The following is a 27,787-nucleotide window of genomic DNA, read 5'->3' on the forward strand; positions in this document are numbered from 1 at the left end:
GGGATTCAGTTGTCTGAAAAAACGCGTTTATTTCGGGCTGAAAAACACGTTTTGAAAAGTGTTCTGTTACTGCCCCATAACTTACATGGGGTTGACCAAACTTGCAGAAACATGTTTATTTCTGCTGAAAAACACGTTTTGACTCTTTCTGCACACTGGGGTTAAGAGCTGAGTGTGTGGGCTCTTCTGAACCTTGCTGTTACATGGGGATTCAGTTGTCTGAAAAAACGCGTTTATTTCGGGCTGAAAAACACGTTTTGAAAAGTGTTCTGTTACTTCCCCATAACTTACATGGGGTTAACCAAACGTGCAGAAACATGTTTATTTCTGCTGAAAAACACGTTTTTACCCTTTCTGCACACTAGGGTTAAGATCTGAGTGTGTGGGCTCCTCTGAGTCTTGCTGTTACATGGGGATTCAGTTGTCTGAAAAAACGCGTTTATTTCGGGCTGAAAAACACGTTTTGAAAAGTGTGCTGTTACTGTCCCATAACTTACATGGGGTTGACCAAACTTGCAGAAACATGTTTATTTCTGCTGAAAAACACGTTTTGACCCTTCCTGCACACTGGGGTTAAGAGCTGAGTGTGTGGGCTCCTCTGAGCCTTGCTGTTACATGGTGATTCAGTTGTCTGAAAAAACGCGTTTATTTCGGGCTGAAAAACACGTTTTGAAAAGTGTTCTGTTACTGCCCCATAACTTACATGGGGTTGACCAAACTTGCAGAAACATGTTTATTTCTGCTGAAAAACACGTTTTGACCCTTTCTGCACACTGGGGTTAAGATCTGAGTGTGTGGGCTCCTCTGAGCCTTGCTGTTACATGGGGATTCAGTTGTCTGAAAAAACGCGTTTATTTCGGGCTGAAAAACACGTTTTGAAAAGTGTGCTGTTACTGTCCCATAACTTACATGGGGTTGACCAAACTTGCAGAAACATGTTTATTTCTGCTGAAAAACACGTTTTGACACTTTCTGCACACTGGGGTTAAGAGCTGAGTGTGTGGGCTCTTCTGAGCCTTGCTGTTGCATGGGGATTCAGTTGTCTGAAAAAACGCGTTTATTTCGGGCTGAAAAACACGTTTTGAAAAGTGTTCTGTTACTGCCCCATAACTTACATGGGGTTGACCAAACTTGCAGAAACATGTTTATTTCTGCTGAAAAACACGTTTTGACCCTTCCTGCACACTGGGGTTAAGAGCTGAGTGTGTGGGCTCTTCTGAGCCTTGCTGTTACATGGTGATTCAGTTGTCTGAAAAAACGCGTTTATTTCGGGCTGAAAAACACGTTTTGAAAAGTGTTCTGTTACTGCCCCATAACTTACATGGGGTTGACCAAACTTGCAGAAACATGTTTATTTCTGCTGAAAAACACGTTTTGACCCTTTCTGCACACTGGGGTTAAGATCTGAGTGTGTGGGCTCCTCTGAGCCTTGCTGTTACATGGGGATTCAGTTGTCTGAAAAAACGCGTTTATTTCGGGCTGAAAAACACGTTTTGAAAAGTGTGCTGTTACTGTCCCATAACTTACATGGGGTTGACCAAACTTGCAGAAACATGTTTATTTCTGCTGAAAAACACGTTTTGACACTTTCTGCACACTGGGGCTAAGAGCTGAGTGTGTGGGCTCCTCTGAGCCTTGCTGTTACATGGGGATTCAGTTGTCTGAAAAAACGCGTTTATTTCGGGCTGAAAAACACGTTTTGAAAAGTGTTCTGTTACTGCCCCATAACTTACATGGGGTTGACCAAACTTGCAGAAACATGTTTATTTCTGCTGAAAAACACGTTTTGACACTTTCTGCACACTGGGGTTAAGAGCTGAGTGTGTGGGCTCTTCTGAGCCTTGCTGTTGCATGGGGATTCAGTTGTCTGAAAAAACGCGTTTATTTCGGGCTGAAAAACACGTTTTGAAAAGTGTTCTGTTACTGCCCCATAACTTACATGGGGTTGACCAAACTTGCAGAAACATGTTTATTTCTGCTGAAAAACACGTTTTGACCCTTTCTGCACACTGGGGTTAAGATCTGAGTGTGTGGGCTCCTCTGAGCCTTGCTGTTACATGGGGATTCAGTTGTCTGAAAAAACGCGTTTATTTCGGGCTGAAAAACACGTTTTGAAAAGTGTGCTGTTACTGTCCCATAACTTACATGGGGTTGACCAAACTTGCAGAAACATGTTTATTTCTGCTGAAAAACACGTTTTGACACTTTCTGCACACTGGGGCTAAGAGCTGAGTGTGTGGGCTCCTCTGAGCCTTGCTGTTACATGGGGATTCAGTTGTCTGAAAAAACGCGTTTATTTCGGTCTGAAAAACACGTTTTGAAAAGTGTTCTGTTACTGCCCCATAACTTACATGGGGTTGACCAAACTTGCAGAAACATGTTTATTTCTGCTGAAAAACACGTTTTGACTCTTTCTGCACACTGGGGTTAAGAGCTGAGTGTGTGGGCTCTTCTGAACCTTGCTGTTACATGGGGATTCAGTTGTCTGAAAAAACGCGTTTATTTCGGGCTGAAAAACACGTTTTGAAAAGTGTTCTGTTACTTCCCCATAACTTACATGGGGTTAACCAAACTTGCAGAAACATGTTTATTTCTGCTGAAAAACACGTTTTTACCCTTTCTGCACACTAGGGTTAAGATCTGAGTGTGTGGGCTCCTCTGAGTCTTGCTGTTACATGGGGATTCAGTTGTCTGAAAAAACGCGTTTATTTCGGGCTGAAAAACACGTTTTGAAAAGTGTGCTGTTACTGTCCCATAACTTACATGGGGTTGACCAAACTTGCAGAAACATGTTTATTTCTGCTGAAAAACACGTTTTGACCCTTCCTGCACACTGGGGTTAAGAGCTGAGTGTGTGGGCTCCTCTGAGCCTTGCTGTTACATGGTGATTCAGTTGTCTGAAAAAACGCGTTTATTTCGGGCTGAAAAACACGTTTTGAAAAGTGTTCTGTTACTGCCCCATAACTTACATGGGGTTGACCAAACTTGCAGAAACATGTTTATTTCTGCTGAAAAACACGTTTTGACCCTTTCTGCACACTGGGGTTAAGATCTGAGTGTGTGGGCTCCTCTGAGCCTTGCTGTTACATGGGGATTCAGTTGTCTGAAAAAACGCGTTTATTTCGGGCTGAAAAACACGTTTTGAAAAGTGTGCTGTTACTGTCCCATAACTTACATGGGGTTGACCAAACTTGCAGAAACATGTTTATTTCTGCTGAAAAACACGTTTTGACACTTTCTGCACACTGGGGTTAAGAGCTGAGTGTGTGGGCTCTTCTGAGCCTTGCTGTTGCATGGGGATTCAGTTGTCTGAAAAAACGCGTTTATTTCGGGCTGAAAAACACGTTTTGAAAAGTGTTCTGTTACTGCCCCATAACTTACATGGGGTTGACCAAACTTGCAGAAACATGTTTATTTCTGCTGAAAAACACGTTTTGACCCTTCCTGCACACTGGGGTTAAGAGCTGAGTGTGTGGGCTCCTCTTAGCCTTGCTGTTACATGGTGATTCAGTTGTCTGAAAAAACGCGTTTATTTCGGGCTGAAAAACACGTTTTGAAAAGTGTTCTGTTACTGCCCCATAACTTACATGGGGTTGACCAAACTTGCAGAAACATGTTTATTTCTGCTGAAAAACACGTTTTGACCCTTTCTGCACACTGGGGTTAAGATCTGAGTGTGTGGGCTCCTCTGAGCCTTGCTGTTACATGGGGATTCAGTTGTCTGAAAAAACGCGTTTATTTCGGGCTGAAAAACACGTTTTGAAAAGTGTGCTGTTACTGTCCCATAACTTACATGGGGTTGACCAAACTTGCAGAAACATGTTTATTTCTGCTGAAAAACACGTTTTGACACTTTCTGCACACTGGGGTTAAGAGCTGAGTGTGTGGGCTCTTCTGAGCCTTGCTGTTGCATGGGGATTCAGTTGTCTGAAAAAACGCGTTTATTTCGGGCTGAAAAACACGTTTTGAAAAGTGTTCTGTTACTGCCCCATAACTTACATGGGGTTGACCAAACTTGCAGAAACATGTTTATTTCTGCTGAAAAACACGTTTTGACTCTTTCTGCACACTGGGGTTAAGAGCTGAGTGTGTGGGCTCTTCTGAACCTTGCTGTTACATGGGGATTCAGTTGTCTGAAAAAACGCGTTTATTTCGGGCTGAAAAACACGTTTTGAAAAGTGTTCTGTTACTTCCCCATAACTTACATGGGGTTAACCAAACGTGCAGAAACATGTTTATTTCTGCTGAAAAACACGTTTTTACCCTTTCTGCACACTAGGGTTAAGATCTGAGTGTGTGGGCTCCTCTGAGTCTTGCTGTTACATGGGGATTCAGTTGTCTGAAAAAACGCGTTTATTTCGGGCTGAAAAACACGTTTTGAAAAGTGTGCTGTTACTGTCCCATAACTTACATGGGGTTGACCAAACTTGCAGAAACATGTTTATTTCTGCTGAAAAACACGTTTTGACCCTTCCTGCACACTGGGGTTAAGAGCTGAGTGTGTGGGCTCCTCTGAGCCTTGCTGTTACATGGTGATTCAGTTGTCTGAAAAAACGCGTTTATTTCGGGCTGAAAAACACGTTTTGAAAAGTGTTCTGTTACTGCCCCATAACTTACATGGGGTTGACCAAACTTGCAGAAACATGTTTATTTCTGCTGAAAAACACGTTTTGACCCTTTCTGCACACTGGGGTTAAGATCTGAGTGTGTGGGCTCCTCTGAGCCTTGCTGTTACATGGGGATTCAGTTGTCTGAAAAAACGCGTTTATTTCGGGCTGAAAAACACGTTTTGAAAAGTGTGCTGTTACTGTCCCATAACTTACATGGGGTTGACCAAACTTGCAGAAACATGTTTATTTCTGCTGAAAAACACGTTTTGACACTTTCTGCACACTGGGGTTAAGAGCTGAGTGTGTGGGCTCTTCTGAGCCTTGCTGTTGCATGGGGATTCAGTTGTCTGAAAAAACGCGTTTATTTCGGGCTGAAAAACACGTTTTGAAAAGTGTTCTGTTACTGCCCCATAACTTACATGGGGTTGACCAAACTTGCAGAAACATGTTTATTTCTGCTGAAAAACACGTTTTGACCCTTCCTGCACACTGGGGTTAAGAGCTGAGTGTGTGGGCTCTTCTGAGCCTTGCTGTTACATGGTGATTCAGTTGTCTGAAAAAACGCGTTTATTTCGGGCTGAAAAACACGTTTTGAAAAGTGTTCTGTTACTGCCCCATAACTTACATGGGGTTGACCAAACTTGCAGAAACATGTTTATTTCTGCTGAAAAACACGTTTTGACCCTTTCTGCACACTGGGGTTAAGATCTGAGTGTGTGGGCTCCTCTGAGCCTTGCTGTTACATGGGGATTCAGTTGTCTGAAAAAACGCGTTTATTTCGGGCTGAAAAACACGTTTTGAAAAGTGTGCTGTTACTGTCCCATAACTTACATGGGGTTGACCAAACTTGCAGAAACATGTTTATTTCTGCTGAAAAACACGTTTTGACACTTTCTGCACACTGGGGCTAAGAGCTGAGTGTGTGGGCTCCTCTGAGCCTTGCTGTTACATGGGGATTCAGTTGTCTGAAAAAACGCGTTTATTTCGGGCTGAAAAACACGTTTTGAAAAGTGTTCTGTTACTGCCCCATAACTTACATGGGGTTGACCAAACTTGCAGAAACATGTTTATTTCTGCTGAAAAACACGTTTTGACTCTTTCTGCACACTGGGGTTAAGAGCTGAGTGTGTGGGCTCTTCTGAGCCTTGCTGTTGCATGGGGATTCAGTTGTCTGAAAAAACGCGTTTATTTCGGGCTGAAAAACACGTTTTGAAAAGTGTTCTGTTACTGCCCCATAACTTACATGGGGTTGACCAAACTTGCAGAAACATGTTTATTTCTGCTGAAAAACACGTTTTGACCCTTCCTGCACACTGGGGTTAAGAGCTGAGTGTGTGGGCTCCTCTGAGCCTTGCTGTTACATGGTGATTCAGTTGTCTGAAAAAACGCGTTTATTTCGGGCTGAAAAACACGTTTTGAAAAGTGTTCTGTTACTGCCCCATAACTTACATGGGGTTGACCAAACTTGCAGAAACATGGTTTTTTCTGCTGAAAAACACGTTTTGACCCTTTCTGCACACTGGGGTTAAGATCTGAGTGTGTGGGCTCTTCTGAGCCTTGCTGTTACATGGTGATTCAGTTGTCTGAAAAAACGCGTTTATTTCGGGCTGAAAAACACGTTTTGAAAAGTGTTCTGTTACTGCCCCATAACTTACATGGGGTTGACCAAACTTGCAGAAACATGTTTATTTCTGCTGAAAAACACGTTTTGACCCTTTCTGCACACTGGGGTTAAGATCTGAGTGTGTGGGCTCCTCTGAGCCTTGCTGTTACATGGGGATTCAGTTGTCTGAAAAAACGCGTTTATTTCGGGCTGAAAAACACGTTTTGAAAAGTGTTCTGTTACTTCCCCATAACTTACATGGGGTTAACCAAACTTGCAGAAACATGTTTATTTCTGCTGAAAAACACGTTTTTACCCTTTCTGCACACTAGGGTTAAGATCTGAGTGTGTGGGCTCCTCTGAGTCTTGCTGTTACATGGGGATTCAGTTGTCTGAAAAAACGCGTTTATTTCGGGCTGAAAAACACGTTTTGAAAAGTGTGCTGTTACTGTCCCATAACTTACATGGGGTTGACCAAACTTGCAGAAACATGTTTATTTCTGCTGAAAAACACGTTTTGACCCTTCCTGCACACTGGAGTTAAGAGCTGAGTGTGTGGGCTCCTCTGAGCCTTGCTGTTACATGGTGATTCAGTTGTCTGAAAAAACGCGTTTATTTCGGGCTGAAAAACACGTTTTGAAAAGTGTTCTGTTACTGCCCCATAACTTACATGGGGTTGACCAAACTTGCAGAAACATGTTTATTTCTGCTGAAAAACACGTTTTGACCCTTTCTGCACACTGGGGTTAAGATCTGAGTGTGTGGGCTCCTCTGAGCCTTGCTGTTACATGGGGATTCAGTTGTCTGAAAAAACGCGTTTATTTCGGGCTGAAAAACACGTTTTGAAAAGTGTGCTGTTACTGTCCCATAACTTACATGGGGTTGACCAAACTTGCAGAAACATGTTTATTTCTGCTGAAAAACACGTTTTGACACTTTCTGCACACTGCGGTTAAGAGCTGAGTGTGTGGGCTCTTCTGAGCCTTGCTGTTGCATGGGGATTCAGTTGTCTGAAAAAACGCGTTTATTTCGGGCTGAAAAACACGTTTTGAAAAGTGTTCTGTTACTGCCCCATAACTTACATGGGGTTGACCAAACTTGCAGAAACATGTTTATTTCTGCTGAAAAACACGTTTTGACCCTTCCTGCACACTGGGGTTAAGAGCTGAGTGTGTGGGCTCCTCTTAGCCTTGCTGTTACATGGTGATTCAGTTGTCTGAAAAAACGCGTTTATTTCGGGCTGAAAAACACGTTTTGAAAAGTGTTCTGTTACTGCCCCATAACTTACATGGGGTTGACCAAACTTGCAGAAACATGTTTATTTCTGCTGAAAAACACGTTTTGACCCTTCCTGCACACTGGGGTTAAGAGCTGAGTGTGTGGGCTCCTCTGAGCCTTGCTGTTACATGGTGATTCAGTTGTCTGAAAAAACGCGTTTATTTCGGGCTGAAAAACACGTTTTGAAAAGTGTTCTGTTACTGCCCCATAACTTACATGGGGTTGACCAAACTTGCAGAAACATGTTTTTTTCTGCTGAAAAACACATTTTGACCCTTTCTGCACACTGGGGTTAAGATCTGAGTGTGTGGGCTCTTCTGAGCCTTGCTGTTACATGGTGATTCAGTTGTCTGAAAAAACGCGTTTATTTCGGGCTGAAAAACACGTTTTGAAAAGTGTTCTGTTACTGCCCCATAACTTACATGGGGTTGACCAAACTTGCAGAAACATGTTTATTTCTGCTGAAAAACACGTTTTGACCCTTTCTGCACACTGGGGTTAAGATCTGAGTGTGTGGGCTCCTCTGAGCCTTGCTGTTACATGGGGATTCAGTTGTCTGAAAAAACGCGTTTATTTCGGGCTGAAAAACACGTTTTGAAAAGTGTTCTGTTACTTCCCCATAACTTACATGGGGTTAACCAAACTTGCAGAAACATGTTTATTTCTGCTGAAAAACACGTTTTTACCCTTTCTGCACACTAGGGTTAAGATCTGAGTGTGTGGGCTCCTCTGAGTCTTGCTGTTACATGGGGATTCAGTTGTCTGAAAAAACGCGTTTATTTCGGGCTGAAAAACACGTTTTGAAAAGTGTGCTGTTACTGTCCCATAACTTACATGGGGTTGACCAAACTTGCAGAAACATGTTTATTTCTGCTGAAAAACACGTTTTGACCCTTCCTGCACACTGGGGTTAAGAGCTGAGTGTGTGGGCTCCTCTGAGCCTTGCTGTTACATGGTGATTCAGTTGTCTGAAAAAACGCGTTTATTTCGGGCTGAAAAACACGTTTTGAAAAGTGTTCTGTTACTGCCCCATAACTTACATGGGGTTGACCAAACTTGCAGAAACATGTTTATTTCTGCTGAAAAACACGTTTTGACCCTTTCTGCACACTGGGGTTAAGATCTGAGTGTGTGGGCTCCTCTGAGCCTTGCTGTTACATGGGGATTCAGTTGTCTGAAAAAACGCGTTTATTTCGGGCTGAAAAACACGTTTTGAAAAGTGTGCTGTTACTGTCCCATAACTTACATGGGGTTGACCAAACTTGCAGAAACATGTTTATTTCTGCTGAAAAACACGTTTTGACACTTTCTGCACACTGGGGTTAAGAGCTGAGTGTGTGGGCTCTTCTGAGCCTTGCTGTTGCATGGGGATTCAGTTGTCTGAAAAAACGCGTTTATTTCGGGCTGAAAAACACGTTTTGAAAAGTGTTCTGTTACTGCCCCATAACTTACATGGGGTTGACCAAACTTGCAGAAACATGTTTATTTCTGCTGAAAAACACGTTTTGACTCTTTCTGCACACTGGGGTTAAGAGCTGAGTGTGTGGGCTCTTCTGAACCTTGCTGTTACATGGGGATTCAGTTGTCTGAAAAAACGCGTTTATTTCGGGCTGAAAAACACGTTTTGAAAAGTGTTCTGTTACTTCCCCATAACTTACATGGGGTTAACCAAACTTGCAGAAACATGTTTATTTCTGCTGAAAAACACGTTTTTACCCTTTCTGCACACTAGGGTTAAGATCTGAGTGTGTGGGCTCCTCTGAGTCTTGCTGTTACATGGGGATTCAGTTGTCTGAAAAAAACGCGTTTATTTCGGGCTGAAAAACACGTTTTGAAAAGTGTGCTGTTACTGTCCCATAACTTACATGGGGTTGACCAAACTTGCAGAAACATGTTTATTTCTGCTGAAAAACACGTTTTGACCCTTCCTGCACACTGGGGTTAAGAGCTGAGTGTGTGGGCTCCTCTGAGCCTTGCTGTTACATGGTGATTCAGTTGTCTGAAAAAACGCGTTTATTTCGGGCTGAAAAACACGTTTTGAAAAGTGTTCTGTTACTGCCCCATAACTTACATGGGGTTGACCAAACTTGCAGAAACATGTTTATTTCTGCTGAAAAACACGTTTTGACCCTTTCTGCACACTGGGGTTAAGATCTGAGTGTGTGGGCTCCTCTGAGCCTTGCTGTTACATGGGGATTCAGTTGTCTGAAAAAACGCGTTTATTTCGGGCTGAAAAACACGTTTTGAAAAGTGTGCTGTTACTGTCCCATAACTTACATGGGGTTGACCAAACTTGCAGAAACATGTTTATTTCTGCTGAAAAACACGTTTTGACACTTTCTGCACACTGGGGTTAAGAGCTGAGTGTGTGGGCTCTTCTGAGCCTTGCTGTTGCATGGGGATTCAGTTGTCTGAAAAAACGCGTTTATTTCGGGCTGAAAAACACGTTTTGAAAAGTGTTCTGTTACTGCCCCATAACTTACATGGGGTTGACCAAACTTGCAGAAACATGTTTATTTCTGCTGAAAAACACGTTTTGACCCTTCCTGCACACTGGGGTTAAGAGCTGAGTGTGTGGGCTCTTCTGAGCCTTCCTGTTACATGGTGATTCAGTTGTCTGAAAAAACGCGTTTATTTCGGGCTGAAAAACACGTTTTGAAAAGTGTTCTGTTACTGCCCCATAACTTACATGGGGTTGACCAAACTTGCAGAAACATGTTTATTTCTGCTGAAAAACACGTTTTGACCCTTTCTGCACACTGGGGTTAAGATCTGAGTGTGTGGGCTCCTCTGAGCCTTGCTGTTACATGGGGATTCAGTTGTCTGAAAAAACGCGTTTATTTCGGGCTGAAAAACACGTTTTGAAAAGTGTGCTGTTACTGTCCCATAACTTACATGGGGTTGACCAAACTTGCAGAAACATGTTTATTTCTGCTGAAAAACACGTTTTGACACTTTCTGCACACTGGGGCTAAGAGCTGAGTGTGTGGGCTCCTCTGAGCCTTGCTGTTACATGGGGATTCAGTTGTCTGAAAAAAACGCGTTTATTTCGGGCTGAAAAACACGTTTTGAAAAGTGTTCTGTTACTGCCCCATAACTTACATGGGGTTGACCAAACTTGCAGAAACATGTTTATTTCTGCTGAAAAACACGTTTTGACTCTTTCTGCACACTGGGGTTAAGAGCTGAGTGTGTGGGCTCTTCTGAGCCTTGCTGTTGCATGGGGATTCAGTTGTCTGAAAAAACGCGTTTATTTCGGGCTGAAAAACACGTTTTGAAAAGTGTTCTGTTACTGCCCCATAACTTACATGGGGTTGACCAAACTTGCAGAAACATGTTTATTTCTGCTGAAAAACACGTTTTGACCCTTCCTGCACACTGGGGTTAAGAGCTGAGTGTGTGGGCTCCTCTGAGCCTTGCTGTTACATGGTGATTCAGTTGTCTGAAAAAACGCGTTTATTTCGGGCTGAAAAACACGTTTTGAAAAGTGTTCTGTTACTGCCCCATAACTTACATGGGGTTGACCAAACTTGCAGAAACATGTTTTTTTCTGCTGAAAAACACGTTTTGACCCTTTCTGCACACTGGGGTTAAGATCTGAGTGTGTGGGCTCTTCTGAGCCTTGCTGTTACATGGTGATTCAGTTGTCTGAAAAAACGCGTTTATTTCGGGCTGAAAAACACGTTTTGAAAAGTGTTCTGTTACTGCCCCATAACTTACATGGGGTTGACCAAACTTGCAGAAACATGTTTATTTCTGCTGAAAAACACGTTTTGACCCTTTCTGCACACTGGGGTTAAGATCTGAGTGTGTGGGCTCCTCTGAGCCTTGCTGTTACATGGGGATTCAGTTGTCTGAAAAAACGCGTTTATTTCGGGCTGAAAAACACGTTTTGAAAAGTGTGCTGTTACTGTCCCATAACTTACATGGGGTTGACCAAACTTGCAGAAACATGTTTATTTCTGCTGAAAAACACGTTTTGACACTTTCTGCACACTGGGGCTAAGAGCTGAGTGTGTGGGCTCCTCTGAGCCTTGCTGTTACATGGGGATTCAGTTGTCTGAAAAAAACGCGTTTATTTCGGGCTGAAAAACACGTTTTGAAAAGTGTTCTGTTACTGCCCCATAACTTACATGGGGTTGACCAAACTTGCAGAAACATGTTTATTTCTGCTGAAAAACACGTTTTGACTCTTTCTGCACACTGGGGTTAAGAGCTGAGTGTGTGGGCTCTTCTGAGCCTTGCTGTTGCATGGGGATTCAGTTGTCTGAAAAAACGCGTTTATTTCGGGCTGAAAAACACGTTTTGAAAAGTGTTCTGTTACTGCCCCATAACTTACATGGGGTTGACCAAACTTGCAGAAACATGTTTATTTCTGCTGAAAAACACGTTTTGACCCTTCCTGCACACTGGGGTTAAGAGCTGAGTGTGTGGGCTCCTCTTAGCCTTGCTGTTACATGGTGATTCAGTTGTCTGAAAAAACGCGTTTATTTCGGGCTGAAAAACACGTTTTGAAAAGTGTTCTGTTACTGCCCCATAACTTACATGGGGTTGACCAAACTTGCAGAAACATGTTTATTTCTGCTGAAAAACACGTTTTGACCCTTCTGCACACTGGGGTTAAGATCTGAGTGTGTGGGCTCCTCTGAGCCTTGCTGTTACATGGGGATTCAGTTGTCTGAAAAAACGCGTTTATTTCGGGCTGAAAAACACGTTTTGAAAAGTGTGCTGTTACTGTCCCATAACTTACATGGGGTTGACCAAACTTGCAGAAACATGTTTATTTCTGCTGAAAAACACGTTTTGACACTTTCTGCACACTGGGGTTAAGAGCTGAGTGTGTGGGCTCTTCTGAGCCTTGCTGTTGCATGGGGATTCAGTTGTCTGAAAAAACGCGTTTATTTCGGGCTGAAAAACACGTTTTGAAAAGTGTTCTGTTACTGCCCCATAACTTACATGGGGTTGACCAAACTTGCAGAAACATGTTTATTTCTGCTGAAAAACACGTTTTGACCCTTTCTGCACACTGGGGTTAAGATCTGAGTGTGTGGGCTCCTCTGAGCCTTGCTGTTACATGGGGATTCAGTTGTCTGAAAAAACGCGTTTATTTCGGGCTGAAAAACACGTTTTGAAAAGTGTGCTGTTACTGTCCCATAACTTACATGGGGTTGACCAAACTTGCAGAAACATGTTTATTTCTGCTGAAAAACACGTTTTGACACTTTCTGCACACTGGGGCTAAGAGCTGAGTGTGTGGGCTCCTCTGAGCCTTGCTGTTACATGGGGATTCAGTTGTCTGAAAAAACGCGTTTATTTCGGTCTGAAAAACACGTTTTGAAAAGTGTTCTGTTACTGCCCCATAACTTACATGGGGTTGACCAAACTTGCAGAAACATGTTTATTTCTGCTGAAAAACACGTTTTGACTCTTTCTGCACACTGGGGTTAAGAGCTGAGTGTGTGGGCTCTTCTGAACCTTGCTGTTACATGGGGATTCAGTTGTCTGAAAAAACGCGTTTATTTCGGGCTGAAAAACACGTTTTGAAAAGTGTTCTGTTACTTCCCCATAACTTACATGGGGTTAACCAAACTTGCAGAAACATGTTTATTTCTGCTGAAAAACACGTTTTTACCCTTTCTGCACACTAGGGTTAAGATCTGAGTGTGTGGGCTCCTCTGAGTCTTGCTGTTACATGGGGATTCAGTTGTCTGAAAAAACGCGTTTATTTCGGGCTGAAAAACACGTTTTGAAAAGTGTGCTGTTACTGTCCCATAACTTACATGGGGTTGACCAAACTTGCAGAAACATGTTTATTTCTGCTGAAAAACACGTTTTGACCCTTCCTGCACACTGGGGTTAAGAGCTGAGTGTGTGGGCTCCTCTGAGCCTTGCTGTTACATGGTGATTCAGTTGTCTGAAAAAACGCGTTTATTTCGGGCTGAAAAACACGTTTTGAAAAGTGTTCTGTTACTGCCCCATAACTTACATGGGGTTGACCAAACTTGCAGAAACATGTTTATTTCTGCTGAAAAACACGTTTTGACCCTTTCTGCACACTGGGGTTAAGATCTGAGTGTGTGGGCTCCTCTGAGCCTTGCTGTTACATGGGGATTCAGTTGTCTGAAAAAACGCGTTTATTTCGGGCTGAAAAACACGTTTTGAAAAGTGTGCTGTTACTGTCCCATAACTTACATGGGGTTGACCAAACTTGCAGAAACATGTTTATTTCTGCTGAAAAACACGTTTTGACACTTTCTGCACACTGGGGTTAAGAGCTGAGTGTGTGGGCTCTTCTGAGCCTTGCTGTTGCATGGGGATTCAGTTGTCTGAAAAAACGCGTTTATTTCGGGCTGAAAAACACGTTTTGAAAAGTGTTCTGTTACTGCCCCATAACTTACATGGGGTTGACCAAACTTGCAGAAACATGTTTATTTCTGCTGAAAAACACGTTTTGACCCTTCCTGCACACTGGGGTTAAGAGCTGAGTGTGTGGGCTCCTCTTAGCCTTGCTGTTACATGGTGATTCAGTTGTCTGAAAAAACGCGTTTATTTCGGGCTGAAAAACACGTTTTGAAAAGTGTTCTGTTACTGCCCCATAACTTACATGGGGTTGACCAAACTTGCAGAAACATGTTTATTTCTGCTGAAAAACACGTTTTGACCCTTTCTGCACACTGGGGTTAAGATCTGAGTGTGTGGGCTCCTCTGAGCCTTGCTGTTACATGGGGATTCAGTTGTCTGAAAAAACGCGTTTATTTCGGGCTGAAAAACACGTTTTGAAAAGTGTGCTGTTACTGTCCCATAACTTACATGGGGTTGACCAAACTTGCAGAAACATGTTTATTTCTGCTGAAAAACACGTTTTGACACTTTCTGCACACTGGGGTTAAGAGCTGAGTGTGTGGGCTCTTCTGAGCCTTGCTGTTGCATGGGGATTCAGTTGTCTGAAAAAACGCGTTTATTTCGGGCTGAAAAACACGTTTTGAAAAGTGTTCTGTTACTGCCCCATAACTTACATGGGGTTGACCAAACTTGCAGAAACATGTTTATTTCTGCTGAAAAACACGTTTTGACTCTTTCTGCACACTGGGGTTAAGAGCTGAGTGTGTGGGCTCTTCTGAACCTTGCTGTTACATGGGGATTCAGTTGTCTGAAAAAACGCGTTTATTTCGGGCTGAAAAACACGTTTTGAAAAGTGTTCTGTTACTTCCCCATAACTTACATGGGGTTAACCAAACGTGCAGAAACATGTTTATTTCTGCTGAAAAACACGTTTTTACCCTTTCTGCACACTAGGGTTAAGATCTGAGTGTGTGGGCTCCTCTGAGTCTTGCTGTTACATGGGGATTCAGTTGTCTGAAAAAACGCGTTTATTTCGGGCTGAAAAACACGTTTTGAAAAGTGTGCTGTTACTGTCCCATAACTTACATGGGGTTGACCAAACTTGCAGAAACATGTTTATTTCTGCTGAAAAACACGTTTTGACCCTTCCTGCACACTGGGGTTAAGAGCTGAGTGTGTGGGCTCCTCTGAGCCTTGCTGTTACATGGTGATTCAGTTGTCTGAAAAAACGCGTTTATTTCGGGCTGAAAAACACGTTTTGAAAAGTGTTCTGTTACTGCCCCATAACTTACATGGGGTTGACCAAACTTGCAGAAACATGTTTATTTCTGCTGAAAAACACGTTTTGACCCTTTCTGCACACTGGGGTTAAGATCTGAGTGTGTGGGCTCCTCTGAGCCTTGCTGTTACATGGGGATTCAGTTGTCTGAAAAAACGCGTTTATTTCGGGCTGAAAAACACGTTTTGAAAAGTGTGCTGTTACTGTCCCATAACTTACATGGGGTTGACCAAACTTGCAGAAACATGTTTATTTCTGCTGAAAAACACGTTTTGACACTTTCTGCACACTGGGGTTAAGAGCTGAGTGTGTGGGCTCTTCTGAGCCTTGCTGTTGCATGGGGATTCAGTTGTCTGAAAAAACGCGTTTATTTCGGGCTGAAAAACACGTTTTGAAAAGTGTTCTGTTACTGCCCCATAACTTACATGGGGTTGACCAAACTTGCAGAAACATGTTTATTTCTGCTGAAAAACACGTTTTGACCCTTCCTGCACACTGGGGTTAAGAGCTGAGTGTGTGGGCTCTTCTGAGCCTTGCTGTTACATGGTGATTCAGTTGTCTGAAAAAACGCGTTTATTTCGGGCTGAAAAACACGTTTTGAAAAGTGTTCTGTTACTGCCCCATAACTTACATGGGGTTGACCAAACTTGCAGAAACATGTTTATTTCTGCTGAAAAACACGTTTTGACCCTTTCTGCACACTGGGGTTAAGATCTGAGTGTGTGGGCTCCTCTGAGCCTTGCTGTTACATGGGGATTCAGTTGTCTGAAAAAACGCGTTTATTTCGGGCTGAAAAACACGTTTTGAAAAGTGTGCTGTTACTGTCCCATAACTTACATGGGGTTGACCAAACTTGCAGAAACATGTTTATTTCTGCTGAAAAACACGTTTTGACACTTTCTGCACACTGGGGCTAAGAGCTGAGTGTGTGGGCTCCTCTGAGCCTTGCTGTTACATGGGGATTCAGTTGTCTGAAAAAACGCGTTTATTTCGGGCTGAAAAACACGTTTTGAAAAGTGTTCTGTTACTGCCCCATAACTTACATGGGGTTGACCAAACTTGCAGAAACATGTTTATTTCTGCTGAAAAACACGTTTTGACTCTTTCTGCACACTGGGGTTAAGAGCTGAGTGTGTGGGCTCTTCTGAGCCTTGCTGTTGCATGGGGATTCAGTTGTTTGAAAAAACGCGTTTATTTCGGGCTGAAAAACACGTTTTGAAAAGTGTTCTGTTACTGCCCCATAACTTACATGGGGTTGACCAAACTTGCAGAAACATGTTTATTTCTGCTGAAAAACACGTTTTGACCCTTCCTGCACACTGGGGTTAAGAGCTGAGTGTGTGGGCTCCTCTGAGCCTTGCTGTTACATGGTGATTCAGTTGTCTGAAAAAACGCGTTTATTTCGGGCTGAAAAACACGTTTTGAAAAGTGTTCTGTTACTGCCCCATAACTTACATGGGGTTGACCAAACTTGCAGAAACATGTTTTTTTCTGCTGAAAAACACGTTTTGACCCTTTCTGCACACTGGGGTTAAGATCTGAGTGTGTGGGCTCTTCTGAGCCTTGCTGTTACATGGTGATTCAGTTGTCTGAAAAAACGCGTTTATTTCGGGCTGAAAAACACGTTTTGAAAAGTGTTCTGTTACTGCCCCATAACTTACATGGGGTTGACCAAACTTGCAGAAACATGTTTATTTCTGCTGAAAAACACGTTTTGACCCTTTCTGCACACTGGGGTTAAGATCTGAGTGTGTGGGCTCCTCTGAGCCTTGCTGTTACATGGGGATTCAGTTGTCTGAAAAAACGCGTTTATTTCGGGCTGAAAAACACGTTTTGAAAAGTGTTCTGTTACTTCCCCATAACTTACATGGGGTTAACCAAACTTGCAGAAACATGTTTATTTCTGCTGAAAAACACGTTTTTACCCTTTCTGCACACTAGGGTTAAGATCTGAGTGTGTGGGCTCCTCTGAGTCTTGCTGTTACATGGGGATTCAGTTGTCTGAAAAAACGCGTTTATTTCGGGCTGAAAAACACGTTTTGAAAAGTGTGCTGTTACTGTCCCATAACTTACATGGGGTTGACCAAACTTGCAGAAACATGTTTATTTCTGCTGAAAAACACGTTTTGACCCTTCCTGCACACTGGAGTTAAGAGCTGAGTGTGTGGGCTCCTCTGAGCCTTGCTGTTACATGGTGATTCAGTTGTCTGAAAAAACGCGTTTATTTCGGGCTGAAAAACACGTTTTGAAAAGTGTTCTGTTACTGCCCCATAACTTACATGGGGTTGACCAAACTTGCAGAAACATGTTTATTTCTGCTGAAAAACACGTTTTGACCCTTTCTGCACACTGGGGTTAAGATCTGAGTGTGTGGGCTCCTCTGAGCCTTGCTGTTACATGGGGATTCAGTTGTCTGAAAAAACGCGTTTATTTCGGGCTGAAAAACACGTTTTGAAAAGTGTGCTGTTACTGTCCCATAACTTACATGGGGTTGACCAAACTTGCAGAAACATGTTTATTTCTGCTGAAAAACACGTTTTGACACTTTCTGCACACTGCGGTTAAGAGCTGAGTGTGTGGGCTCTTCTGAGCCTTGCTGTTGCATGGGGATTCAGTTGTCTGAAAAAACGCGTTTATTTCGGGCTGAAAAACACGTTTTGAAAAGTGTTCTGTTACTGCCCCATAACTTACATGGGGTTGACCAAACTTGCAGAAACATGTTTATTTCTGCTGAAAAACACGTTTTGACCCTTCCTGCACACTGGGGTTAAGAGCTGAGTGTGTGGGCTCCTCTTAGCCTTGCTGTTACATGGTGATTCAGTTGTCTGAAAAAACGCGTTTATTTCGGGCTGAAAAACACGTTTTGAAAAGTGTTCTGTTACTGCCCCATAACTTACATGGGGTTGACCAAACTTGCAGAAACATGTTTATTTCTGCTGAAAAACACGTTTTGACCCTTCCTGCACACTGGGGTTAAGAGCTGAGTGTGTGGGCTCCTCTGAGCCTTGCTGTTACATGGTGATTCAGTTGTCTGAAAAAACGCGTTTATTTCGGGCTGAAAAACACGTTTTGAAAAGTGTTCTGTTACTGCCCCATAACTTACATGGGGTTGACCAAACTTGCAGAAACATGTTTTTTTCTGCTGAAAAACACGTTTTGACCCTTTCTGCACACTGGGGTTAAGATCTGAGTGTGTGGGCTCTTCTGAGCCTTGCTGTTACATGGTGATTCAGTTGTCTGAAAAAACGCGTTTATTTCGGGCTGAAAAACACGTTTTGAAAAGTGTTCTGTTACTGCCCCATAACTTACATGGGGTTGACCAAACTTGCAGAAACATGTTTATTTCTGCTGAAAAACACGTTTTGACCCTTTCTGCACACTGGGGTTAAGATCTGAGTGTGTGGGCTCCTCTGAGCCTTGCTGTTACATGGGGATTCAGTTGTCTGAAAAAACGCGTTTATTTCGGGCTGAAAAACACGTTTTGAAAAGTGTTCTGTTACTTCCCCATAACTTACATGGGGTTAACCAAACTTGCAGAAACATGTTTATTTCTGCTGAAAAACACGTTTTTACCCTTTCTGCACACTAGGGTTAAGATCTGAGTGTGTGGGCTCCTCTGAGTCTTGCTGTTACATGGGGATTCAGTTGTCTGAAAAAACGCGTTTATTTCGGGCTGAAAAACACGTTTTGAAAAGTGTGCTGTTACTGTCCCATAACTTACATGGGGTTGACCAAACTTGCAGAAACATGTTTATTTCTGCTGAAAAACACGTTTTGACCCTTCCTGCACACTGGGGTTAAGAGCTGAGTGTGTGGGCTCCTCTGAGCCTTGCTGTTACATGGTGATTCAGTTGTCTGAAAAAACGCGTTTATTTCGGGCTGAAAAACACGTTTTGAAAAGTGTTCTGTTACTGCCCCATAACTTACATGGGGTTGACCAAACTTGCAGAAACATGTTTATTTCTGCTGAAAAACACGTTTTGACCCTTTCTGCACACTGGGGTTAAGATCTGAGTGTGTGGGCTCCTCTGAGCCTTGCTGTTACATGGGGATTCAGTTGTCTGAAAAAACGCGTTTATTTCGGGCTGAAAAACACGTTTTGAAAAGTGTGCTGTTACTGTCCCATAACTTACATGGGGTTGACCAAACTTGCAGAAACATGTTTATTTCTGCTGAAAAACACGTTTTGACACTTTCTGCACACTGCGGTTAAGAGCTGAGTGTGTGGGCTCTTCTGAGCCTTGCTGTTGCATGGGGATTCAGTTGTCTGAAAAAACGCGTTTATTTCGGGCTGAAAAACACGTTTTGAAAAGTGTTCTGTTACTGCCCCATAACTTACATGGGGTTGACCAAACTTGCAGAAACATGTTTATTTCTGCTGAAAAACACGTTTTGACCCTTCCTGCACACTGGGGTTAAGAGCTGAGTGTGTGGGCTCCTCTTAGCCTTGCTGTTACATGGTGATTCAGTTGTCTGAAAAAACGCGTTTATTTCGGGCTGAAAAACACGTTTTGAAAAGTGTTCTGTTACTGCCCCATAACTTACATGGGGTTGACCAAACTTGCAGAAACATGTTTATTTCTGCTGAAAAACACGTTTTGACCCTTTCTGCACACTGGGGTTAAGATCTGAGTGTGTGGGCTCCTCTGAGCCTTGCTGTTACATGGGGATTCAGTTGTCTGAAAAAACGCGTTTATTTCGGGCTGAAAAACACGTTTTGAAAAGTGTGCTGTTACTGTCCCATAACTTACATGGGGTTGACCAAACTTGCAGAAACATGTTTATTTCTGCTGAAAAACACGTTTTGACACTTTCTGCACACTGGGGTTAAGAGCTGAGTGTGTGGGCTCTTCTGAGCCTTGCTGTTGCATGGGGATTCAGTTGTCTGAAAAAACGCGTTTATTTCGGGCTGAAAAACACGTTTTGAAAAGTGTTCTGTTACTGCCCCATAACTTACATGGGGTTGACCAAACTTGCAGAAACATGTTTATTTCTGCTGAAAAACACGTTTTGACTCTTTCTGCACACTGGGGTTAAGAGCTGAGTGTGTGGGCTCTTCTGAACCTTGCTGTTACATGGGGATTCAGTTGTCTGAAAAAACGCGTTTATTTCGGGCTGAAAAACACGTTTTGAAAAGTGTTCTGTTACTTCCCCATAACTTACATGGGGTTAACCAAACTTGCAGAAACATGTTTATTTCTGCTGAAAAACACGTTTTTACCCTTTCTGCACACTAGGGTTAAGATCTGAGTGTGTGGGCTCCTCTGAGTCTTGCTGTTACATGGGGATTCAGTTGTCTGAAAAAAACGCGTTTATTTCGGGCTGAAAAACACGTTTTGAAAAGTGTGCTGTTACTGTCCCATAACTTACATGGGGTTGACCAAACTTGCAGAAACATGTTTATTTCTGCTGAAAAACACGTTTTGACCCTTCCTGCACACTGGGGTTAAGAGCTGAGTGTGTGGGCTCCTCTGAGCCTTGCTGTTACATGGTGATTCAGTTGTCTGAAAAAACGCGTTTATTTCGGGCTGAAAAACACGTTTTGAAAAGTGTTCTGTTACTGCCCCATAACTTACATGGGGTTGACCAAACTTGCAGAAACATGTTTATTTCTGCTGAAAAACACGTTTTGACCCTTTCTGCACACTGGGGTTAAGATCTGAGTGTGTGGGCTCCTCTGAGCCTTGCTGTTACATGGGGATTCAGTTGTCTGAAAAAACGCGTTTATTTCGGGCTGAAAAACACGTTTTGAAAAGTGTGCTGTTACTGTCCCATAACTTACATGGGGTTGACCAAACTTGCAGAAACATGTTTATTTCTGCTGAAAAACACGTTTTGACACTTTCTGCACACTGGGGTTAAGAGCTGAGTGTGTGGGCTCTTCTGAGCCTTGCTGTTGCATGGGGATTCAGTTGTCTGAAAAAACGCGTTTATTTCGGGCTGAAAAACACGTTTTGAAAAGTGTTCTGTTACTGCCCCATAACTTACATGGGGTTGACCAAACTTGCAGAAACATGTTTATTTCTGCTGAAAAACACGTTTTGACCCTTCCTGCACACTGGGGTTAAGAGCTGAGTGTGTGGGCTCTTCTGAGCCTTCCTGTTACATGGTGATTCAGTTGTCTGAAAAAACGCGTTTATTTCGGGCTGAAAAACACGTTTTGAAAAGTGTTCTGTTACTGCCCCATAACTTACATGGGGTTGACCAAACTTGCAGAAACATGTTTATTTCTGCTGAAAAACACGTTTTGACCCTTTCTGCACACTGGGGTTAAGATCTGAGTGTGTGGGCTCCTCTGAGCCTTGCTGTTACATGGGGATTCAGTTGTCTGAAAAAACGCGTTTATTTCGGGCTGAAAAACACGTTTTGAAAAGTGTGCTGTTACTGTCCCATAACTTACATGGGGTTGACCAAACTTGCAGAAACATGTTTATTTCTGCTGAAAAACACGTTTTGACACTTTCTGCACACTGGGGCTAAGAGCTGAGTGTGTGGGCTCCTCTGAGCCTTGCTGTTACATGGGGATTCAGTTGTCTGAAAAAAACGCGTTTATTTCGGGCTGAAAAACACGTTTTGAAAAGTGTTCTGTTACTGCCCCATAACTTACATGGGGTTGACCAAACTTGCAGAAACATGTTTATTTCTGCTGAAAAACACGTTTTGACTCTTTCTGCACACTGGGGTTAAGAGCTGAGTGTGTGGGCTCTTCTGAGCCTTGCTGTTGCATGGGGATTCAGTTGTCTGAAAAAACGCGTTTATTTCGGGCTGAAAAACACGTTTTGAAAAGTGTTCTGTTACTGCCCCATAACTTACATGGGGTTGACCAAACTTGCAGAAACATGTTTATTTCTGCTGAAAAACACGTTTTGACCCTTCCTGCACACTGGGGTTAAGAGCTGAGTGTGTGGGCTCCTCTGAGCCTTGCTGTTACATGGTGATTCAGTTGTCTGAAAAAACGCGTTTATTTCGGGCTGAAAAACACGTTTTGAAAAGTGTTCTGTTACTGCCCCATAACTTACATGGGGTTGACCAAACTTGCAGAAACATGTTTTTTTCTGCTGAAAAACACGTTTTGACCCTTTCTGCACACTGGGGTTAAGATCTGAGTGTGTGGGCTCTTCTGAGCCTTGCTGTTACATGGTGATTCAGTTGTCTGAAAAAACGCGTTTATTTCGGGCTGAAAAACACGTTTTGAAAAGTGTTCTGTTACTGCCCCATAACTTACATGGGGTTGACCAAACTTGCAGAAACATGTTTATTTCTGGTGAAAAACACGTTTTGACCCTTTCTGCACACTGGGGTTAAGATCTGAGTGTGTGGGCTCCTCTGAGCCTTGCTGTTACATGGGGATTCAGTTGTCTGAATAAACGCGTTTATTTCGGGCTGAAAAACACGTTTTGAAAAGTGTTCTGTTACTTCCCCATAACTTACATGGGGTTAACCAAACTTGCAGAAACATGTTTATTTCTGCTGAAAAACACGTTTTTACCCTTTCTGCACACTAGGGTTAAGATCTGAGTGTGTGGGCTCCTCTGAGTCTTGCTGTTACATGGGGATTCAGTTGTCTGAAAAAACGCGTTTATTTCGGGCTGAAAAACACGTTTTGAAAAGTGTGCTGTTACTGTCCCATAACTTACATGGGGTTGACCAAACTTGCAGAAACATGTTTATTTCTGCTGAAAAACACGTTTTGACCCTTCCTGCACACTGGGGTTAAGATCTGAGTGTGTGGGCTCCTCTGAGCCTTGCTGTTACATGGGGATTCAGTTGTCTGAAAAAACGCGTTTATTTCGGGCTGAAAAACACGTTTTGAAAAGTGTGCTGTTACTGTCCCATAACTTACATGGGGTTGACCAAACTTGCAGAAACATGTTTATTTCTGCTGAAAAACACGTTTTGACACTTTCTGCACACTGCGGTTAAGAGCTGAGTGTGTGGGCTCTTCTGAGCCTTGCTGTTGCATGGGGATTCAGTTGTCTGAAAAAACGCGTTTATTTCGGGCTGAAAAACACGTTTTGAAAAGTGTTCTGTTACTGCCCCATAACTTACATGGGGTTGACCAAACTTGCAGAAACATGTTTATTTCTGCTGAAAAACACGTTTTGACCCTTCCTGCACACTGGGGTTAAGAGCTGAGTGTGTGGGCTCCTCTTAGCCTTGCTGTTACATGGTGATTCAGTTGTCTGAAAAAACGCGTTTATTTCGGGCTGAAAAACACGTTTTGAAAAGTGTTCTGTTACTGCCCCATAACTTACATGGGGTTGACCAAACTTGCAGAAACATGTTTATTTCTGCTGAAAAACACGTTTTGACCCTTCCTGCACACTGGGGTTAAGATCTGAGTGTGTGGGCTCTTCTGAGCCTTGCTGTTACATGGTGATTCAGTTGTCTGAAAAAACGCGTTTATTTCGGGCTGAAAAACACGTTTTGAAAAGTGTTCTGTTACTGCCCCATAACTTACATGGGGTTGACCAAACTTGCAGAAACATGTTTATTTCTGCTGAAAAACACGTTTTGACCCTTTCTGCACACTGGGGTTAAGATCTGAGTGTGTGGGCTCCTCTGAGCCTTGCTGTTACATGGGGATTCAGTTGTCTGAAAAAACGCGTTTATTTCGGGCTGAAAAACACGTTTTGAAAAGTGTTCTGTTACTTCCCCATAACTTACATGGGGTTAACCAAACTTGCAGAAACATGTTTATTTCTGCTGAAAAACACGTTTTTACCCTTTCTGCACACTAGGGTTAAGATCTGAGTGTGTGGGCTCCTCTGAGTCTTGCTGTTACATGGGGATTCAGTTGTCTGAAAAAACGCGTTTATTTCGGGCTGAAAAACACGTTTTGAAAAGTGTGCTGTTACTGTCCCATAACTTACATGGGGTTGACCAAACTTGCAGAAACATGTTTATTTCTGCTGAAAAACACGTTTTGACCCTTCCTGCACACTGGGGTTAAGAGCTGAGTGTGTGGGCTCCTCTGAGCCTTGCTGTTACATGGTGATTCAGTTGTCTGAAAAAACGCGTTTATTTCGGGCTGAAAAACACGTTTTGAAAAGTGTTCTGTTACTGCCCCATAACTTACATGGGGTTGACCAAACTTGCAGAAACATGTTTATTTCTGCTGAAAAACACGTTTTGACCCTTTCTGCACACTGGGGTTAAGATCTGAGTGTGTGGGCTCCTCTGAGCCTTGCTGTTACATGGGGATTCAGTTGTCTGAAAAAACGCGTTTATTTCGGGCTGAAAAACACGTTTTGAAAAGTGTGCTGTTACTGTCCCATAACTTACATGGGGTTGACCAAACTTGCAGAAACATGTTTATTTCTGCTGAAAAACACGTTTTGACACTTTCTGCACACTGCGGTTAAGAGCTGAGTGTGTGGGCTCTTCTGAGCCTTGCTGTTGCATGGGGATTCAGTTGTCTGAAAAAACGCGTTTATTTCGGGCTGAAAAACACGTTTTGAAAAGTGTTCTGTTACTGCCCCATAACTTACATGGGGTTGACCAAACTTGCAGAAACATGTTTATTTCTGCTGAAAAACACGTTTTGACCCTTCCTGCACACTGGGGTTAAGAGCTGAGTGTGTGGGCTCCTCTTAGCCTTGCTGTTACATGGTGATTCAGTTGTCTGAAAAAACGCGTTTATTTCGGGCTGAAAAACACGTTTTGAAAAGTGTTCTGTTACTGCCCCATAACTTACATGGGGTTGACCAAACTTGCAGAAACATGTTTATTTCTGCTGAAAAACACGTTTTGACCCTTTCTGCACACTGGGGTTAAGATCTGAGTGTGTGGGCTCCTCTGAGCCTTGCTGTTACATGGGGATTCAGTTGTCTGAAAAAACGCGTTTATTTCGGGCTGAAAAACACGTTTTGAAAAGTGTGCTGTTACTGTCCCATAACTTACATGGGGTTGACCAAACTTGCAGAAACATGTTTATTTCTGCTGAAAAACACGTTTTGACACTTTCTGCACACTGGGGTTAAGAGCTGAGTGTGTGGGCTCTTCTGAGCCTTGCTGTTGCATGGGGATTCAGTTGTCTGAAAAAACGCGTTTATTTCGGGCTGAAAAACACGTTTTGAAAAGTGTTCTGTTACTGCCCCATAACTTACATGGGGTTGACCAAACTTGCAGAAACATGTTTATTTCTGCTGAAAAACACGTTTTGACTCTTTCTGCACACTGGGGTTAAGAGCTGAGTGTGTGGGCTCTTCTGAACCTTGCTGTTACATGGGGATTCAGTTGTCTGAAAAAACGCGTTTATTTCGGGCTGAAAAACACGTTTTGAAAAGTGTTCTGTTACTTCCCCATAACTTACATGGGGTTAACCAAACTTGCAGAAACATGTTTATTTCTGCTGAAAAACACGTTTTTACCCTTTCTGCACACTAGGGTTAAGATCTGAGTGTGTGGGCTCCTCTGAGTCTTGCTGTTACATGGGGATTCAGTTGTCTGAAAAAAACGCGTTTATTTCGGGCTGAAAAACACGTTTTGAAAAGTGTGCTGTTACTGTCCCATAACTTACATGGGGTTGACCAAACTTGCAGAAACATGTTTATTTCTGCTGAAAAACACGTTTTGACCCTTCCTGCACACTGGGGTTAAGAGCTGAGTGTGTGGGCTCCTCTGAGCCTTGCTGTTACATGGTGATTCAGTTGTCTGAAAAAACGCGTTTATTTCGGGCTGAAAAACACGTTTTGAAAAGTGTTCTGTTACTGCCCCATAACTTACATGGGGTTGACCAAACTTGCAGAAACATGTTTATTTCTGCTGAAAAACACGTTTTGACCCTTTCTGCACACTGGGGTTAAGATCTGAGTGTGTGGGCTCCTCTGAGCCTTGCTGTTACATGGGGATTCAGTTGTCTGAAAAAACGCGTTTATTTCGGGCTGAAAAACACGTTTTGAAAAGTGTGCTGTTACTGTCCCATAACTTACATGGGGTTGACCAAACTTGCAGAAACATGTTTATTTCTGCTGAAAAACACGTTTTGACACTTTCTGCACACTGGGGTTAAGAGCTGAGTGTGTGGGCTCTTCTGAGCCTTGCTGTTGCATGGGGATTCAGTTGTCTGAAAAAACGCGTTTATTTCGGGCTGAAAAACACGTTTTGAAAAGTGTTCTGTTACTGCCCCATAACTTACATGGGGTTGACCAAACTTGCAGAAACATGTTTATTTCTGCTGAAAAACACGTTTTGACCCTTCCTGCACACTGGGGTTAAGAGCTGAGTGTGTGGGCTCTTCTGAGCCTTCCTGTTACATGGTGATTCAGTTGTCTGAAAAAACGCGTTTATTTCGGGCTGAAAAACACGTTTTGAAAAGTGTTCTGTTACTGCCCCATAACTTACATGGGGTTGACCAAACTTGCAGAAACATGTTTATTTCTGCTGAAAAACACGTTTTGACCCTTTCTGCACACTGGGGTTAAGATCTGAGTGTGTGGGCTCCTCTGAGCCTTGCTGTTACATGGGGATTCAGTTGTCTGAAAAAACGCGTTTATTTCGGGCTGAAAAACACGTTTTGAAAAGTGTGCTGTTACTGTCCCATAACTTACATGGGGTTGACCAAACTTGCAGAAACATGTTTATTTCTGCTGAAAAACACGTTTTGACACTTTCTGCACACTGGGGCTAAGAGCTGAGTGTGTGGGCTCCTCTGAGCCTTGCTGTTACATGGGGATTCAGTTGTCTGAAAAAAACGCGTTTATTTCGGGCTGAAAAACACGTTTTGAAAAGTGTTCTGTTACTGCCCCATAACTTACATGGGGTTGACCAAACTTGCAGAAACATGTTTATTTCTGCTGAAAAACACGTTTTGACTCTTTCTGCACACTGGGGTTAAGAGCTGAGTGTGTGGGCTCTTCTGAGCCTTGCTGTTGCATGGGGATTCAGTTGTCTGAAAAAACGCGTTTATTTCGGGCTGAAAAACACGTTTTGAAAAGTGTTCTGTTACTGCCCCATAACTTACATGGGGTTGACCAAACTTGCAGAAACATGTTTATTTCTGCTGAAAAACACGTTTTGACCCTTCCTGCACACTGGGGTTAAGAGCTGAGTGTGTGGGCTCCTCTGAGCCTTGCTGTTACATGGTGATTCAGTTGTCTGAAAAAACGCGTTTATTTCGGGCTGAAAAACACGTTTTGAAAAGTGTTCTGTTACTGCCCCATAACTTACATGGGGTTGACCAAACTTGCAGAAACATGTTTTTTTCTGCTGAAAAACACGTTTTGACCCTTTCTGCACACTGGGGTTAAGATCTGAGTGTGTGGGCTCTTCTGAGCCTTGCTGTTACATGGTGATTCAGTTGTCTGAAAAAACGCGTTTATTTCGGGCTGAAAAACACGTTTTGAAAAGTGTTCTGTTACTGCCCCATAACTTACATGGGGTTGACCAAACTTGCAGAAACATGTTTATTTCTGGTGAAAAACACGTTTTGACCCTTTCTGCACACTGGGGTTAAGATCTGAGTGTGTGGGCTCCTCTGAGCCTTGCTGTTACATGGGGATTCAGTTGTCTGAATAAACGCGTTTATTTCGGGCTGAAAAACACGTTTTGAAAAGTGTTCTGTTACTTCCCCATAACTTACATGGGGTTAACCAAACTTGCAGAAACATGTTTATTTCTGCTGAAAAACACGTTTTTACCCTTTCTGCACACTAGGGTTAAGATCTGAGTGTG

The sequence above is a fragment of the Lepisosteus platostomus genome, chromosome 9, assembly GCF_059453375.1.
Source record: "Lepisosteus platostomus isolate fLepPlt1 chromosome 9, fLepPlt1.hap1, whole genome shotgun sequence".
Classification (NCBI taxonomy): Eukaryota; Metazoa; Chordata; class Actinopteri; order Semionotiformes; family Lepisosteidae; genus Lepisosteus; species Lepisosteus platostomus.